Genomic DNA, 18,477 nt, shown 5'->3' with positions numbered 1-18,477 from the left:
GCAACTCCTTTTTCAATTTGACAGAGAAACTCTGAAAGGGACGACTTCTTTCCTTGCGTTAGTGGGACCAACTAACCCTGAGACAAACTTCACCAGACCATCTTTCCCATCTGGCTGTACTTATCGCTGCTGCAAGAACAGAGTGCCTGGGGTCACGAAATCTAGTGCAATGTCTGAAATCCAGCCAGAAGTTCCAGCAGTCTCCCAAGGACCCTCGAAAAGCAGGACTACTCAAGCGCAAGTACCTGCACCAGAGTGCAGGACCCAGAAGTGAAGGAAGTCCAACCAGTATCCGAGATCCATGACGGTGCCGTTTACCAGCACTGAACCCGCAAAGTCGCTCTGAACCAAAAAGTGCCCGTAGCTGCCAAGGACCTCTAAAGTGCCGCCGCAGGAGCACTCCAGACATCCTCCCTCTTGCCCCCACGACTGAGGCTCAGGAACCAGGGTCTGCATTGCTGCAACAGGACAGAATCCAGCTGGACCACTCTTCTTCAAACCAGGGGTACTTACCTCTTTGTCTTTGTGCTCTGCTGACTTGCAGTGGCTTACCTAGAGTTGATTCCATCTCTGCTTTTCACATGCTATCAGCTTGTGACCCTTTAAGAAGTGCCCCTGCTCCATAGACTGTTCCAATTGACTTTGGCAGTCCTGGCTCCCTGCAGACTCTAGCACATTGACTTTGATAGTGTTTGTCCCTCAGGAGGTGTTAACTTGCTTTAGACCGTTATTGCTGGGAAAGGCTGGTCTAGATTTCATTTGAAGATTTAGTTGTCCTCACATATACTGAGAGCGCTTTAAAAACGTTTCCTTCCTTAAACCTTTCCATTCTGCAACCTCAGAATCTGCAAAGTATAACTAGTGATATATGAATGGCATTACTGTCCTTGTGAATGAAGTCACCTCAGGGTGTAGAAGTGTGCAAGACGCATATGCAAAGAATATCCACTAACGTTTGATTCTGAAAAGTATTTTAAAGTATATTTACAGTGTTACATATCTTCCCCTTTTTAAAGAACTAATTTAAAAAATGTTAAAATAAATAACTATTTATAACTGAAACCTTGAGTGTTAGTTGTATTTTCGTATTCTCATTGCTACAGCTCACTTTTACCCCCTTTTAAGATAGGATTCACACTACCAACTTGTGTAGTACAGACCTATACCAAAAGGTGGGTTACCGAACACCAAGCAGATAAGTGTTGTGTGGTCTCAAACAGTGTTACTACATCAATTCTTGCCTAACATCCTGTTGAATAGATCAAATGTTTTGTCTTGCCTTTCTGAAGTTTCAAACCTACATACTATCTTCAGTAGAGATATTGAATTAGTGGTGTTTTGACAAACACACAGACATGGTTTCCCTCACGATTGGTGTTTGAGGCAATATTAAGTCGAGAATCTGGCGTATTAGATCACTTTGATACGGATCTACGTGATCCTACTGCGGCCAGAAAGTTTGCATGTGAAATGTACGAACCACAAAAGGTTTGTACATTTCCCATGCAAAACCCCTACATACCCACACCCCAACATAAACAAACCCTACTTACCTTCTCTTCACGCTGTGTCCCTGCCGCACCAGTTCCCTTTCACTTCCTTGATCAGGAACCGGCGCTGCAGGGTCCTTTCTTTTTTCCCCCCCGGGAGCTGCAGGGGGTTTCCACCGCAACGCCCGCTCACTCACTCTACTGTGTGGTATAGTGAGCGGGATGTTGCGGGGACACCCCTGCAGCCCCCTTTTTTTTATTCAGGTGTTCGGGGGGACACCCCTGCAGTTTTTTTTTTAAATACTTACCTGCAATGCTACCTCCAAAAGGTTCGAACTTTTGGTGTTCCAACCATTGGTGGTAACATTTATCAGACTTTGTACGGTCTGACTTTTTTTTTTCAGTCCGATCGTACAATTCCACGATGTAGTACCCAATCCTGGTCCATCTGGTAAAACCAAGATCCATGTCAAAAATATATCTCTATAGGGGGTTCCACAATGGGTATGTCCATTCAAGCAGGAAGTCAAGGAGGTGCACAAAGGCACGTCCAGTTTACAATAGTAAAACATCCGATGAAGCTGGTGGGTTGCTGGAGTACTGAAAGGTCCATACCAAAAGATGCATGCCATCATCTTCCTACAGGAGTCCTGGTTGTTGAAATCACCAGTAATGGATGGCTAGGTCACCTTTGATTTACCAGCTGAAAATGGGGAACAGGATCGCCCAGGGGGAGTGGGGGGGGGGGTATTAAAAGTGATCCAAAATATTGTGGGACTAAAAGCCAAAAGGCTAGAGGTGAACCTAAGCGGCATGCTGTGCATCTCTTCACTGTGTGTCTCTCCACTATCGATTCTAATAGTCAATATGTATTGGCATAATGGGCCATTTCCGCTTGAAGGCCAGTGGGGATAAAATATTAAATGGAAGGAGGTGGTGTATCTTTGGTTTCCACCTATTAAATGGGAATGTGAGGGGCGTGAAGGCACCATGAAGGAGGAGAACACAGACAAATCAAAGTAATCAACTTTGATGACTTGGCAGGCTGGAGAAAAGCCTAGGGCAAGTTAGGCCTAGGTGGAAATTCTCCCATTAAAATTAAGGAAAGTCTGAGTCAAAGAGTTCAACTTAGGAATCTGTGTCCAAAACCTATGCTTGCCCTCACAACTATAACCATACAATGTTCAGGGATGCCAGCAATCAAAAGAAACAGTGTTTGACAGAGTCCCGAGCTTTTTCTAGCTTGCAGCTTTCTTCAGCCCTCCCTGCCCCAGTATAAAAAACAGGTCAACAAAGTAAAGTCTCCAAGTTCCCTTTCTTATGGTGTTGTAGGGATATTCATGCAAAAAGAGCAGAAGTTTGGGGTTTCATTGGTTAGTATGTAAATGCAGCCATTTCAAAGTAGGTGCAAGGCACAGCTTTTTAGCAATAAGTTAGCAAGCAATTTTTGGAAAAGCATTTATCCAACCCAGCAAAATGGGTTTAGTTTTAGAAGCATTTAGTACAGTGTGCTATCATTTTAAAAAATGCATAAAATGTGCACATTTTACAATTTGGATGTTTTCATCTGTGCGGAACTGCATTGAAATATATAATTAACTAATCCTATACTAATTTGTCCCGCTAACATTAACTGTTCTAATATATAATGCAGTTCATTAAACACAGTGAAACCCATTCCATTTTAGTGTTCTTCTATGGAGAGGAGAAAAATGTGCGACAGGAAAGGAAATAGTGCAGGGCATCCTTGTAATTTGATGGTAAGTGAAGGGGTGGAAAAGCTGATGTCAAGAGAGGACTGACCTAAGAGTGACAGTTTTTTTTAATGAGCTGAGCGGAAAGAAAATAGGCAGAGCTGTTTGGGATCTGAATGCGAACAGCCAGGGATTCAGGTGCTGCTGATGTCTCTTTGAATGGGGGCTCAGTGAATGCAGCTTTGAACACAGCTGGCAGCCCATAAAAAGGACATCTTGTTAGCATTGAAACCGGAGGAGTTACAAATTCTGCCTGTGAAGTTGCACTGAGAAATCCTGACAGCAAGAGCTTTAAACTTCGCCTGCCTGGATGAGTGAAGTTAAGTGTGTACGTGGGTGGCTGACATGTAATTAGATTAGTTTAGGGTGCTGAGGTTATAACAAGAAATTATGTATTTCTGATATAAAACGTGTCAGATTTCTCTCTGCATAGTTGAGATTGCATAGTGCTTGTTTCCGTTCTTTTTTCTTCTCTCATCTTTTGTAGGCTTGATGCCGTGTCAAACATGTTAAGAGCAAATGATTTTAACATCGCATAATGGAACCTGGTTATGATTGTGTACTGAAAGTATATTGGTTTTTCTGTTGTGCTTCATTTCATGCGTCTATTCGTCATTCTTCAAGGGAAAGGGAAATTATAAGGGTTTGATGTTCATGCTGGAGCGCTAAAGCATTTGCCATTTTGTCACCAGTGCTAAAAGTAGTAAACAAGGAAGAGCATATATATATATTTTTCTACAAGGTAGGAAGGCGTGTGGATGGGTTTTGAATAAGCTTTTCTCTGTATGCTGTGAAGAGAAAGCAGTGCTTCAGAGCACATAGGTTACTGAATGTACATAAGTCAGTAACATGGGTTACATACAATAAGTGGCATTCTGAATAAACTCACTGGGTTCCCTAAAGGTGCTAAGTCCACAGAGTACCTGCAGACAGCCAAAGGCGGGTCACAATTACAATGAGGGAAAGTTTGTTCTATAATGGGGCGATAGTATCATGCTCATCACTATAACACAAAAATAAGGCAATTCTAAAAATGCCACCAAAAATAAGACCACTAAATTACTGCTAATAGAAAGGTAACAATATATCAAAATAGGGTAATAATGAACTCTAATAGTAAGAACAGTTTACTGCCAATATATTACAGTAAGAAAATACCACTAAATCCAGAAATTGCTCCAAAAGAACCCCCCCACACTCCCTCCCACCCTCCAACAGTGCACTTCCCAAGTGCCACACTTCAAATGGAAACACAAAATGCCTTTGCCTTGTACAATTTAGCTAAAAGTTAACAGTTTGGATAATTTAGTAACTTTCACGTGTTGGAAAGGAAAAAAATAAAAAAATAATTAGGATGTTTTTTTTTAAAGACCCTTGGTATCTTTTGGATGCCTGTTCCTTTTACATCATATTTCAGCATACTGTGGTTGCTTTATGATTATATTCATTTTAGCCCTAAAAGGTAGGGTGGTTTGCATGGATTTAAACTTCCTCTCCTCTTATTGGCTTTCATCATCTGGTTAATTTTAAAGTGTTAATTCAATTCAGTATTCAATAATGAATATCTTTAGCTTAGCGTTCCTTTCCCTTCATTTTGCAATTCAGTACTTGTCAGTTTCACTTTAAATAATGAAATGCTTAGATACCTTTGAAAACATGTTTCTTGCCACACACAATCACTCGGATACTAAGTATTTCCTTCTGCTAAATCATTAAGAAGTATAGTTGTTAGTTTCCCTTTAATTGAGCCAATCAATGGTCAAAGACCTTTGAACTCTGCATACGTGACCTAACACACAAACAATTTCTCCATTACCAGAAACTCACTGGTCAGTTTGCAAGTTGATCCTACAGCACGGATCAGACACCCTTCTTTCTTTAGTTTGGGCTCCAGTTCCTGACCCTCAAGACACTCCTGGGGTGGTTCAATTGAAAGGAAAGGCACAGTCTTCCAGCACAGCTCACTTCACCTTTCCCACTCTACTCCAGGGAGTACCCACACCGGGTTGGAGGGTCCTCCGTTTCCTGCACTGGCCTCCTGGTCTTTGCCATCCCCCTTCCCACTGGGTCAGGCTGCATTTATACATCTGCAGTCCTTTAACAGACTGCAGGTGTGAATGATTGTTCAGCCTTGCCTACCCACAATTAAAAGGGACATGCCCGACCATTACTCTTAGTAGGCATTTTCCTCATCCCAGTAGTAGAGTGATAAGAGCCTAGTCTTCATTGCTCTTAGTTGCCTCTTCTTCATCCTACTACTGTCAAGTGTCAATGGTGGAGAAATTAGGGGAGCCGACTATAGCCCATGGGTTGGTGGTCACTAGAAAAAGGGGGGATGCCATGTCTCACCCAAGGGTACCCCCCACTTTCTCCCCCTCCTGGCTCTTCATGGCTTATCTTTTCTCCTGATGTTATTCAGAGTGAAAAAAATGGGGTAATCTACGAAGGCTTTCGGAACTATGGGTTTATCATGGTTTGGAAGAGGGAAATACTGTATCTTGCCTGAGGATGTGTCATTCCCCGTCCCAACCCTCCACTCAGTTGATCTTCCCCCGCTTCTCTGCTCCCATGGTCAGGATCTCATAGCGATGGCCTTTCCCTGGCCACCACATGCAGAGGATCAAAGGGAAGTAGATGCAAGGACACCCTCAGGTTTCTCACAGGGTGGGGGTGAAGGAGAAAATAGGCCTGAGCTACACATGGAATAGAGGCTCTGCCTATTCCATTTTAGATTACATCTTTGTATCACCGTCCCTTTGATTAATATAGAAATATAGCAGTCTACCCTTCAAAGGTATGTGATCATGGCATGCTCTCTTGTGTTTCTCAAATCTCTCCCGTCGGCTGGGAAAGGAAGGCCTATTGGCCTTCCTATAAATTGATCTGGCTCTAGAATAAGGTTGAGGGAAACCAATAAGAAAAATATTGAGTTTGCAGAGAGACCTTGATCTCAGGGACGAGAAATGGAAGTGGTATACCATCATTTTCACAATTGCATACATACTAAAGTTGAGCATACACAATTGTTTCATAGAAGGGACACAAAGAACAAGTTTAAAACCATTCATAAACATTTTTATGAACAATTGGTTCATAGTGAGAAATTAGCCCATAGGAAGTATATCAGAGCAATAAAGTTTGAAGTTGACCCAATTAATAGGGGTAACTTGTGTCAAACAAAGGTATAGAAATGGGATCAGGCATTACAGATTTTCCCCTTCAGCACGATGGGGGAAAATAAATGTTGAATGTGATGATCAAGGAGGCAGATGTTTGGGACCCAATTCATTTGATGGAAGTGAGCCAGATTGACCTACAAATAAATCAGAGTCCAGAGGAAACCTGCAAAGTTTATTTTAATGAATTATACAAGTAAACTCTTGACGCCCTAGCGTCCCCTCTACAGTTTATGAAGCATCATGGCACGTGGACTTCGATAGGGAGAATATTGTGCAGGGCATACAGAAGGCTAGTTCCTCCCATGCAGCCGGCCAAATCTTCTTACAAACATGCACATTAAGTCTGATCAATGGGCATCTGTTCTACATGATCTAGTCAGACAGATCCTGCTGCAGTGCGAGCTGCCAAAGAATGGGAGACAACTCATTGTACCAATTTTAAAGAGTTTAGCCGTTTGGGACCTAAAAACTACTGTCCGATTAGTATTCTGGACACCGATGGAAAATGATTTGCTGTCCTTGTATTCAAGGACAGGAAGGCTCACCAAAAATTACTAGTTGCTGTGCAAAAATTGGTACCAGTCTTAATGCTTCTTATTTGTTGTGTATTCTATACGGAGCAGCTCTACTTCACTGATGAGGCCCAGCCAGGCTGAAACACATCTGGTGTTGCTGTTGATACTCTTGTTCAGAAGAGAATTGCCTAGCATTTCAGCGTTTGACTGCCCTTGGGCAGGTCAAAGACTGATATGTTGTGGATATTTCTCTGCTGTGAAAGGGATAGTGAGCTAAAAAAAAAAAAAATCTGTTAGAGACTTCCCCGCGACTGACACCGGCACAGATGCTCCCAGAACCCTCCCGTTTTCTGTAATGAGAAGTGCCTAAAAGACTGGAGTCACAGGACATTTTTTGATAGAGAAATCAGCTGTGTGTAAAGTTATACATTCCAATTTCTTTGGTTTAAAGATGCACAGATATCCCATGTATTAACAACTGAAGGCAGAACATGAGAAACTGGCTTTTGTCCCCTTATTTAAAAAGATTCCCTGCAAAAGGCTTGGCGTCCTTAATGAGGCTTTGATTCAACCCAATACAAACAAGAAATTAAGTGTTAGGAAGGTTTGTCGCGTTACATGGTTTCAGAACATCCAGATTTAATTCAACTACGGCCAATGTATTTTAGTAAATTTGTACAGAGTGGACGCTGTATATTGGATTAATTTCTGGAGTTGGTTGAGCATGTCTCTTAACATTGCCGTTTTAGTTTCTAGGCCATCGTTTTAGATAAAAGGCATAAAATACCCAATTCTGTAGATCTGCTACTAAATTGACACTTGTGTAGCGCAGCTAGCTATTTAAATTGTCCTGCTCAATGAAAGCCTGCCTCATCGTCCATTCCTCTTGACCTCCGGGATCTCCATTCACTGAAAGTGCAAATGGAGAGTGCAACAGTAATCCTCTCCTCGAAACTCAAAAGTGCCAAAGGCCTTGTGAGATTGCTAGGCAAAAAGAGAAAAGTTCGTTTTTTTTAAATAATTGCCAACCAGAAGTAATAGGGATGATACTTTTATTAAGCAAACTATATCCTTTTTGACAAAGACCAGTGCGGATTAACTGTTTATTTTAAAAGACAGTACTGCAATTACCTGCTTAACAGTTGCTGCATAATGCACGATCAAACTACTGCTACTGTAAAACAATGCATTTTCTTGTTTTTCGGTAAAGTTTAGGTTACTGCATCTAAATCGGTCTCCACTAGATTTCATTGTTGGAGTAAATGCATCATATAGACGAGTAACACGTACATGACGTCACTGCCAAATGCTTTTGATGGCAAACAATTCTGTAACCTGGTACCCTGCATCTGTACAACTGGTGCTCAACCCAAGAGCTGATCCCAAACTGACATTCCATCTTATCCTGTTGCTTTATACCAGCTACCCTCAGAGTGAGATGAACACAAGTTACAAATTCCCATCTGGTTTGGCCAGTTCTCTGCCTCTATGCCATCTGCTCTTAGTCTCTTCCTTTCCTTCATCTTACGGAGGGACTAAACAAAGCTAACTAGATTTTTACACGAAGTAGTGATCAAGACTTTGATCCAGTCTGTACATCTATAGATCTACTGCAATATACACTATAGTTGCCCTCAAGAGCCTGCTTTGATCTACGATTGATAATATATATATATAAATATGCGGGAGAGAGTTGGTCAATCCAGAATCTGCAAGTAGCCGCCCACCCTGTCCCAGGCCCAATCTCTTTGGAGTGCCAAACCTCGACTCTCCCTGTCCACTCAGCTGTGCACCTCATAGCTCACCTTCAGGTCCTAGAAATGGTTATTTCCAATTGCAAACCTATGTGTAATTTCTTTTTAAGGGAAACCTGAATTGCACAAATTCTGGTTCCATTAAACCAAACCAGAACATTATCTGGATCACAAATGGTGGCTCCTAGCAATAAATACCACCTTCAAGCCATGGAGGGCTTGAATGCTGCACTTTGTTTACCCTGGCTTGGAGAGGAGTTGAAAGGCCTGCCCTCCACCAAAAGTGGTATTGAACACTATAATGAAAGTCGATATCAAACGACAGGCAAAGGACATTGTCCTCTTGAAGTTGACAATTACCATGCCTGCTGCAATACCTTACTACATACTTAAGTCTATGACTTTACCTGTAACATTTGTTTTAAATTTACTAAACTTAAAACACACCAAATGATGGGTCAAGCATACAATATACGAGACACTGCCCTGTGCAAGACCAACTGCACAGAGGCTTGCACTGAAAACGTATCCATTTGTGTCGATTCATGCAGCTACCCTTTACATTTTACAGACATTCAGTGGTACACAAAAATGATGTATTGTTGCTCATATTAGGTCTCGGTCACAACACTTTTGGTGACAAAAAAGATTAGAACAAAAATCAAGAAAAATGCTATTTAAAAAACTGCTAATCAAATTTTGAAACGGTTACTTTATTAACCAATACAAATAAACAATGTCAAAAAATATCCTCGAGGGGTTAAGCTCACATACTAAAGTATAACAGTGGGCATGGATGAACATCTGCACACACTGCAGTCCACATTTCTGTTGCCTACAGTGATGGTTGTGTATTGGATTTGGGTATAATGCAAATATTCAGATAGGTACAGAGCAGTAGCTTGCAAAAACAAAGTCATGTGGTACTCAGGAGAGTTTCTGGTATGTGCATGGTGAAAAAGTTCAAGCTACTATTCAGGCAGAAGTCACTCTTGCCACACCCGTCATGAATGCAAATTCCTCAATACACAGCTTTCTAGATAAGAAAGTACTATATATCGATAATGGCAACTACAACTTGTGATCAGTTTATTTTTACACTCTGAACACTTCTATCGAGTAGTGACCATCACTGTCCTTTAAGACAAACCACTGTACCTGTGAAAAATCCATCTGCATATTAGAACCATTAAGGGATTGCCATTTTTAAAGTTGGTTTCCCAGATGAACTAGCACACCTGCACACACAAGAAAACCCATTAATGGCCATGCCTGGCTGGATCTTATGTGGTAGCCTACCCAAGTGGTTTGTTGGTTGCAACAGTTTGTGGAGCCAATGTAAAAAAAAAAAACATGCAGGTTATGGTTTCATCATTGAAGTGGATGGTGGGTGATTTAACAGTCTGGGCAGTCATGAATAAAGCATGAATACAACTTGTGGGAATTACGGGAGGTTTGGTTCGTTTTCAGATCAGGATAACCTTGTCTACGCCAGACCTTCCTTCATATGCGCTTCCCAGAGCGAAGCATCTGTTTCCAAGCTTTAAGCACACTGGGAAGAGATGGGAAACACGAAAACCCTTGAAGTTAGGCCTGGGTGGGCTAACAAGATTAAGAGTTTTTGGACTGCAAGTGACTGGTTGAGTAGACTACTGGAGAGGTCGTTAAGCGCGCGGCATGCCACTTTACCAAGTCTATTCGGGAATACTGCGTTAGTGTATATAAAGCGCAATTGCATCAATTATTTTCTTTAACAATAGATGCAGGAGGTATAAAAGCATTTTACATAACAGCAGCAAGACCTCACTGGGGATAGATCAAGTCTCCAAAATGATATATGGCATTTATAACGCCCCTATTAAGTGTTTCAAGGTGCGATGAGGGAAGGGAAACTGAGGGGAGGACAAAGACAACGATCTTACTAGGACTAGTGACATTGAGATTGCGCAAGTGCAGGGGAAACGTGGTCAAGTGCCAGACACGGGATAAAACAAGTAGTGCGGCCAATAGGTGGCAAGTGCAAGAGTTAAAAGTGCAGACAACAGATGTCTAATAAGTGCAGGTCAGGGGACTGTAGGGTTGAGGATACAGACCCCAAGTGCAGGTGTCGCCAGGAAGCAGTGCAGGTGTGCAGCTGGACGGGCAGGGACCAAATTCAGAGGGCAACTAACCAGTGCAGCATCAGACATGAGATCAGCAGGGGAGAGGAAGCGAAGGTTAGAAGCAAAGAGGAAGGTCTTGAGGTGCTTCCAGAAGCAGAGATGGTTCTCCTCAAGTTTCAGAGAGGTAGAGAGGCTGTTCCACAAGGAGGTACCAGTCGAAGAGAGAAATCTGCCCCCAACTTGTTGCTTAGAGAAGCGACTAACCCTCAATGAGTTGGCGGTAGAGGAGCCTAGAGCTTTAGTAGGAAGATATTTCCAAAGAGAGTTGGAGGCATTTCGGTCTCAGGCACTAGAAGGCCTTGGGGACAATGCAGAGGGTCTTGAACTTGATCCTGTGAGCCAACGGAGAGATTTCAGGGCTGGTGAGCTACGATCCCTGGGCTTGAGGCCAAGGACAAGTCTTGCAGTCCTGTTCTGGATGAGTTGTAAAGGACAGAGAGTAGAAGCAGGCAGATTTAAAAGAGGCTGTTGCAGTAGTAGTCCAGCCTGGAGGGAACCAGAGCTCTGGAGACAGTGAACTTCTGGGGAAAGGTGAGAAAAGGAAGAATATCTCCGAGGAGGTGCAGCTGGTAGTTTGACTTCTTAGAGACAGATGTGAGGAGAGAAGGAGAGTGTAAAGTCCAAGATGACCCTGAGGTTCTTAGTCTCACAGGAAGAGGGCCAAGAGTGGCCATCCAGAGACCAATAGGAAAGGAAGGTGCAGGTGTGCTGATGAGGAGGATCTCAGTCTTACTGCATTAAGGCAGAGATAAATGGCAGCACACCACTCCTGGATTGCAGACAAGCAATCAGTGATGCGAGGGAAAAGAGGCGGCAGATAGGAGCCTGAAAGCGAGCAGAGTCATCCGTATAGCACTGAAAGTTAGAGCAGAGAGCAACAATGTGGTGGGCGAGAGGTGCCAGGTACTGGTTGAACAGCCAGGGAGAAAGGTTAGACCGTTGGGGAACACCACAGGTAGAGAGCGAGATGGAGGAAAGGACCCAAGTCAAACCTAAAAGAAGAGCAAGACCAGATGAAAGAAAGAGGGTTGTCAAACAGGAGCAGCATGGCCACCTGACCCCCATGGTTGTGTGAACGACCACATAATTGCATTTCTTGGCAAAATAAAGGTCTACTGGTTGTGGGTTACCCTGTGGAATATCCCCAAATAGTGATAAAGGTCTAGTTTTGCAACCATCCCCATAACAAGGGCACCAGATAAATGGTACATATTCCAATTTCACTCCCTAAATCAAGCTCATGCTTCAAGCAAAGAAAAAAGATGAGTTAGAGATGCATTTGTGAACCTTTATGCCACCAGCACTACTCGTGATGTGATGTGTCCAGGCCTGTAGCACAAGTACCACACTTTCCTAGAAGGGGACTATTGCAAGCACCGTCTGATGTGACATCCTACATGATAGAAAAATGCTTGACATGTACGAATAGATTGCTCCAAAAAAAAAATGTAATTACAAGAAAAATACTTTGAAAATATGTTTTCACTTAACTAAAAGTCTAGTGATGACAAACGGGCCTCAAAATGTGAATTCACGACTAGCCACTCCAGGCATCAATATGTGCCCTAGCCACTGGTTAGTGATAATTGACTTTTGGCAAGTAAGGAATTGGGCGCATGTGGCCAATAAGATGGCAAGTTGCTGTTTATGCCTTGCTAAAAGCTTGCAACTTGAAATATTTACCAAAAACCGGTCAACTAATCTAGGTTTAGTAATTGGACCATTGTTTGCTTACTAGTATTGCCTGTTGGAAACCAAATACTAAAGTATGCTCATATAGGGACTGACGAATGGTTGCAGGTTGAGTGCCCCATTACCCAGTCAGGACAACTCTGCTGTGTCTCTGATTACCAGTCCGCTTCCTTCCCAGGACCACAAAGGAGTGGAGTCAGATTGAATAGTACAGGCACAGAAATGGGCAAATAAAATAAGAGGGGAGAACGTGTACGCAGATGGGGAGCAACTGGCACCAAGGAAGAGAAAAAAAAAAAGAAATCCAGGCGAGTATGGAAGCACAAGATTAGACCAGGTCACAAAAAACAATGTGGTAGGGGGAAAAGTCATAATGTAAACCGAACAAGGGATCAAAATTTGCAGCGGTCACTAGTTAGTGATAAAGGACACTTTGCAAGTAATAAATGTTCGGTTGTGTGTATGTTGAGAACTGAAAGGGACGAGTGACTCAATTCCCAGTTCGTAGTTTGCAACTTGAAATGAACTACATGTCTCTTAAAGGCTTGCATGGATAAAAGAAAAAAAAAGTAATCATGTATGTAAACCCACGGTGGTTAATCGCAGGATCTTGGAAAGAGTGGTATATTGAGGCAGTACTATAATGTAAATTTTATAATCCATGTTTTCACATAAGTGGTATGTATATCAATACCCATTAATCAGCTGTTAATTATGAGTAAACTAGACCTGGCATGGGTGGTAACAAGATTGAAGGTGGTATAGAAATTGCGAAATGTAGAACCCAATCACATTCATAGAATTTGTAATGTTTAAGTTACAAACATTACAACCTGCAATTTAGTGAACTCTTTGGGTCAAGGTTACTGAAGTGGAAGCTTGTAAGTAGTGTCGCGACATCCTACCTAACCCTACATATAGCCATGTCCAACATGAAAGATTCCTGGTACCTTAGTGGGAAATTGCTTATTGCTCATGTACTAAGCGAGGGCTTGTGTCCCAAACCACCTTTGCTTCATTCCAGTGTGGTGTACGTTTGCTAAAGGTGCCTGGGGATTAAACGCGAATTTCATTAAGTGAAATGATCAAGCAGGTGAGCATCAGTATGCAGGCGGTGGTGTGATAGCCATTGGAGACCCCCGTCATGTTAGCCTCGTGGCCTTGTCTGGAAGCCTTTTCCTCCACCCTGATGGGAATGTTGATAGGGGTGGGAGAAATAAATGGATTTAGTTCCCATGTATACATTTATTGCCCGAAATCAGCACAGGAAGGTGTCCAAAGAATACTTGACAGGTTTACAAAAAGTTTTTTTTTTTTTTAACAGTTCATTGCCAATTCGCTATTGCAGGCGAGTTTACATGGGTAGCCCCAAATGAAGCACACGGCCTGAAAGTGAGAGTCAAGTATACACAGGTTCATGGGTGCACATTGAGAAAAGTATCTATTGTACTAAAAAGACTGCCAATCAAATACAGGCCACTTAACGAATACATCTCTGTCCTTGCGATCCATTCGTGCTGAACTGCAGGGAGTTACCACATTCACTATACAAGAGTAAGTAATAAAAACGAAGGAGCATTGAAAGGAAGTGTTCTCCAAAATAAGTAAGATTATAAGATTAGACCAGTTGCCAAGAGAGCCAGAAAGAGGCTTTGGTCATAAGCAGATAATCCTCCGGTTTACTCTGAAAATAATGGTCGATGCCGCCACTGTTTCCTATGACTGAATGATTGCACTGAAATATCACAATTTTAAGTATTGCTTCAAATACTGGACTAATGTTTCACGATCATACAACCTATAGATGAAGCAAGACGAATAGCATACACAGTACACCTGGTCTGCAGCTTTTACCGAGTTAAAACCCGGAACTCCAGCATAACTTTCGTTTTGTGGTAAGGTTAAACCCACCTACCACCCTCCCACCCCCCCAGAAAAATGGTCACAACCACATATATTCATCCGTTTATTTTGAGCATACACACCCCCCACATTTCACGCAAGACACTAGCATTGTGCAAATGCAAAAACCAAGAACGTAACAGATATTGGCATTCAAAAACATAATTGAGTCAACCATGTTCCACACCTCTATAACGACCACATTACATGCTACCTCGAACACATGGTATACCAGTTATACACCCCTTTATTCGGTATACCAGCTATACACCCCCTTATTATACTGGGTCTATGATCTATTGAGTAACTACTAAACCGGTCCTGGTCTGCACCCTAAACTTCCAATAATCTTCAACATGTGACAAACCAACCAGTCAGCAGCGTCCAAAAATCAAAAGTATACTCCTTGCCGGCAGACCAAGCCCTGCGTCGTTGACTTCTCGCCAACACTTCCAGGATTAAACCACCACACTCAATACTGTATATTATTCCTCAAACTGCCAACGTTACCCGTGTATCTGCTCATCCTCAAAATACCCTACCCATACAAGTAATAAATACTATTACGTCCAACACATGCCCCACTGTACCCTACCGTCGTCCTATTGCACTCATATCGTATACCCTCTTCAATAGCCCGTCTCGCTACCCTACAGTTCCCGTATTAACTTCGCTATGTCTCACACCCAACAGCGTCTCTAGCTTGACGCAAATTTGACACGGTGACCCGCAAACCTACACAGCCTTCTCCTTTAACTTTGTATGGCACCGATTTGACCCCCATCCCCCAACCCTCATAATCACATTACTTAATCCAGCTTTCCTTCGCGGGGTTCTTCGTTGTGGATTTAAACTTTACATTCAACCCCGTTATCTTCTGCCCGTGCACCATGTGGATAATATTTGCTCCACGGTGTTCACACATGTTCTGTCTGCGAGAGGTTGACAGCCATCTATGAAGCCTTTCCGATGGTTCTATATTAGCAGCACCTCTTCTAGTGTGCTCTACTAAACATTGGACCCAGGAGAGAGGCCCTTCCCGAAACAGACCACCGCAGATGCTCCCTATTAAATACATAAATCGTGGTACTCATACATTGTGTGGCCCAGTGCCACCTTGTAACTGAAGCACTCTTCTATGAACTGTCGTAGTGCTCCTATAGTGCCCGTTTTCCCACATGCCATGCCCGGTATGTTCGCTTTTAACTGCACCACACCCAATACTACCTAACAACGTGTACCTTCTTATGGTCTGCCAATTGCCTTGCCCACACAACATTGCTCCCCTTTTAACAGACCCCGGTTGCTCTGCCGATTATTTGGCAACCTAGCGAGGATGCCCTAATATCTCGCGTCCCTTACTAGCATCCCTCTTGCTATTCTATTAAGTGCCCCTCAAGCCCTTACATCCTCACCACGCTCGTCGCCAATCAAATAGTCTTCTCCTCTTGGCTATTCCCGTTGTTAAGCTTTTCTTGCATACATGCACCCACCCAATCAGAATTTTCCGTCTCACGCCCCCACGGACATTGAGGTGGCGCTCAAGCTTGCACCCCGGAGATCCATTGTCCCCCCCCTTCCCGGTACTTTGCCCCTCCTCCTCCTCCTCCTCACCTCCGGCCGCGCTCTCTCTTTCCCCTCCTTCTGTCTAGTAACAGGAAGTGACGCCTATGGCGAACACTACGTCAAGCACCGAGAAAAATATAGAGGCTAGAGCGGCCCCGGTCTACACTAAAGCCATAATTCAAAGAAGTGCGCGTGCGCCACGGCTGGGCAGCGCCTGCGTGAAAAGGGCAACGAATGAAGAGAGGAGGCTGGGGCAATAACTTTTGCTAAAGGCTACGCCTGCGTACTGGGATTAGGCGACCTAGTAAAGAGGAGGGAAAGTGTGGCATCTAAGGGTGGGAGCAGGCAACGGATACGGATTGCGCGTGCGCATGCTGCAAAAGCCTGAGAACCTTTAGGCGTGGATAAGACATCAGCTCGAGAGAAACCTGGAAGGTCCTCTGTAAAAGTAACGCGACGGAGGAAGGCAACAGTATCGAGAAGTAAAATGTACAAAATTGTCCCAGGCAGCCCTGAGAAGGTAATGCGAATATGACGGGGTCATCATCATGAAATGCAACACTCATCCTGCCGAAGGTCCAAGAAGAACGAAATCAGTATTCCGTTTTTGGGTGGCTAAACTGTATTTTTTTTTCTTCAAGTGGTATCAACGGTTTGCAAGGAGAGTGAACCTATTAAATACTATGGGCAGCAGTGGGAATGTTGGGAGGGTGAACATTACGTAATATGATGACATTTATAGCGCGAGGCAAGGGAGGGGAACAAAGGGAGGACAAGACAAAGATCTTACTAGGCCAACTGTCATTGAGATCGCATAAGTGCAGGGGAGAGGGAAGGGGAAAAGTGCTAGAAGAGGAGGAGCAATTGCGGGAGTTATGATCAAAACATCTAAAACAATAAGTGCGGCCATCCAGTGGCAGTGCAGACAAGTGTTAGATAAGTGCAGATAGGGGGACTGTAGGGTTGTACATAAAGCCCCAAGTGCAGGATTGCCAGGAGGCAGTGGAGGTGTGCAACTGGGAGGGCAGGAACCTGGGCCTGAGGTTCAGAGGGTAGCCAAGTAACCAGTGCAGTTTCAGACAGATCAGCAGGGAAGAGAAAAGGCAGAAGCAAAGAGGAAAGTCTTGCGCTTCCAGAACTGGAGATAGTTCTGGTCAAGTTTCAGAGAGACAGGGAGGCTGTTCCAGAGGGAGGCGCCACCGAAGAGAGAGATCTGCCCCAACTCGTTGCATGGAAAAGCGACTGGCCCTCAAGGAGGTGGAGGAGCGAAGAGCTCAAGAAGAAAGATACTTCAGGAGAGAAAGCTGGAGATAATTTGGTCCCAGGCCCCAGAAGGCCTTGTGGACAAGGCAAAGGGTCTTGAACTTGATGCTTGCAGCCACTGGGAGCCAATGGAGAGATTTCAGTGCTGGAGAGATACGATCCCTGGGCTTGAGGCCAAGGACAAGTCTCGCAGTCCTGTTCTGGATGAGTTGCAGAGGACGGAGAGTAGAGGCAGACAGATTTAAAAAGAGGCTGTTACAGTAGCCTTGAGAGAACAGAGCTCTGGAGACAGCAAACTTCTGGGGGAAGGAAAGCAAAGGAAGAATACCGCTGAGGAGGTGCAGTTGGTGATTTGACTTCTTAGAGACGTCAGAAATTTGAGAAGGGAAGGAGAGTGTGGAATTGAAGATAACCCGAGGTTCTTAGCCTCACAGGTTGGAGCTGGAAGAGGGCCAAGGGAGGCTGGCCAGAGAGTAGCGGGAAAGAGGGGTGCTGATGAGGAGGATCTCCGTTTTACTGCCATTCAGGTAGAGATCATTGGTGGCACAACTCTCCTGGATTGAGGATAGACAATCTGGCATGAGAGAAGAAGAGGCGGCAGAGGGGAGCCTGAAAGCGAGTTGGGTGTCATCCGCATAGCACTGGAAGTTGAAGCAGATAGCAGCAATGTGGTGGGCGAGAGGGGCCAGGTATTGGTTGAAGAACCAGGGATAAAGTTAGACCCCTGTGGAACACCACAGGTGGAGAGATAGAGGAGAGGAAGGATCCAAGTTGGGCCTGGGAGGGTCAGTCAGAAAGGAAATAAGTGAGCCAGGCCAGAACTTGATCAGTGATACCCAGGTTATCCCAGAGGCGGTTGAGCAGGATGGCATGGTTGACTGTGTCAAAGGCAGAAGAGAGATCAAGTAGAAGGAGGCCAGAAGGGAGATTACAATCAAGGTTAGAGAGCAGGTCTTCACGGATGTTCAGGAGAGCAGATTCTGTGCTTCTGGCTGCTCTGAAGCTAGACTGATGGTCATGTTGACAACCAACAGATTCAGTGTAAAGATTAAGCTGGGTAATCGCCGGCTTTTCCAAGAGCTTGCCCAGGAAAGGAGTGATAGCGATCAGGCGATAATTAGCCGGAAGGGAATGGTTGGCTGAGGGTTTCTTGAGAAGAGGGTGCACAAGAGTGTGCTTCAGGGAGGAGGGGAAGGTTCC

The 18,477-nt window shown here is 43.9% G+C and overlaps 1 protein-coding gene across 7 annotated transcripts in view; it reads right to left on the bottom strand.

The window, feature by feature from the left end:
* Window positions 1-16,250, bottom strand: part of LOC138580772 (C-terminal-binding protein 2) — a 313,871-nt gene extending 297,621 nt beyond the window's left edge. For 2 of the 7 annotated variants that reach the window (XM_069651581.1, XM_069651585.1), the window contains exon 1: window positions 15,942-16,034. The gene's annotated coding sequence lies outside the window, so the exon portion shown is untranslated. Of the gene's footprint in view, window positions 1-15,855; window positions 15,887-15,941; window positions 16,035-16,062 lie in introns of those variants that run through there. The other 5 variants (XM_069651582.1, XM_069651586.1, XM_069651580.1 and 2 more) reach the window with 4 other exon arrangements.
* Between the last annotated feature and the right edge of the window lie 2,227 nt (window positions 16,251-18,477).

Source organism: Ambystoma mexicanum, chromosome 3p (assembly GCF_040938575.1).
Source record: "Ambystoma mexicanum isolate Mex_15411 chromosome 3p, UKY_AmexF1_1, whole genome shotgun sequence".
Lineage (NCBI taxonomy): Eukaryota > Metazoa > Chordata > Amphibia > Caudata > Ambystomatidae > Ambystoma > Ambystoma mexicanum.
This window is presented reverse-complemented; position numbering and strand designations above follow the sequence as displayed.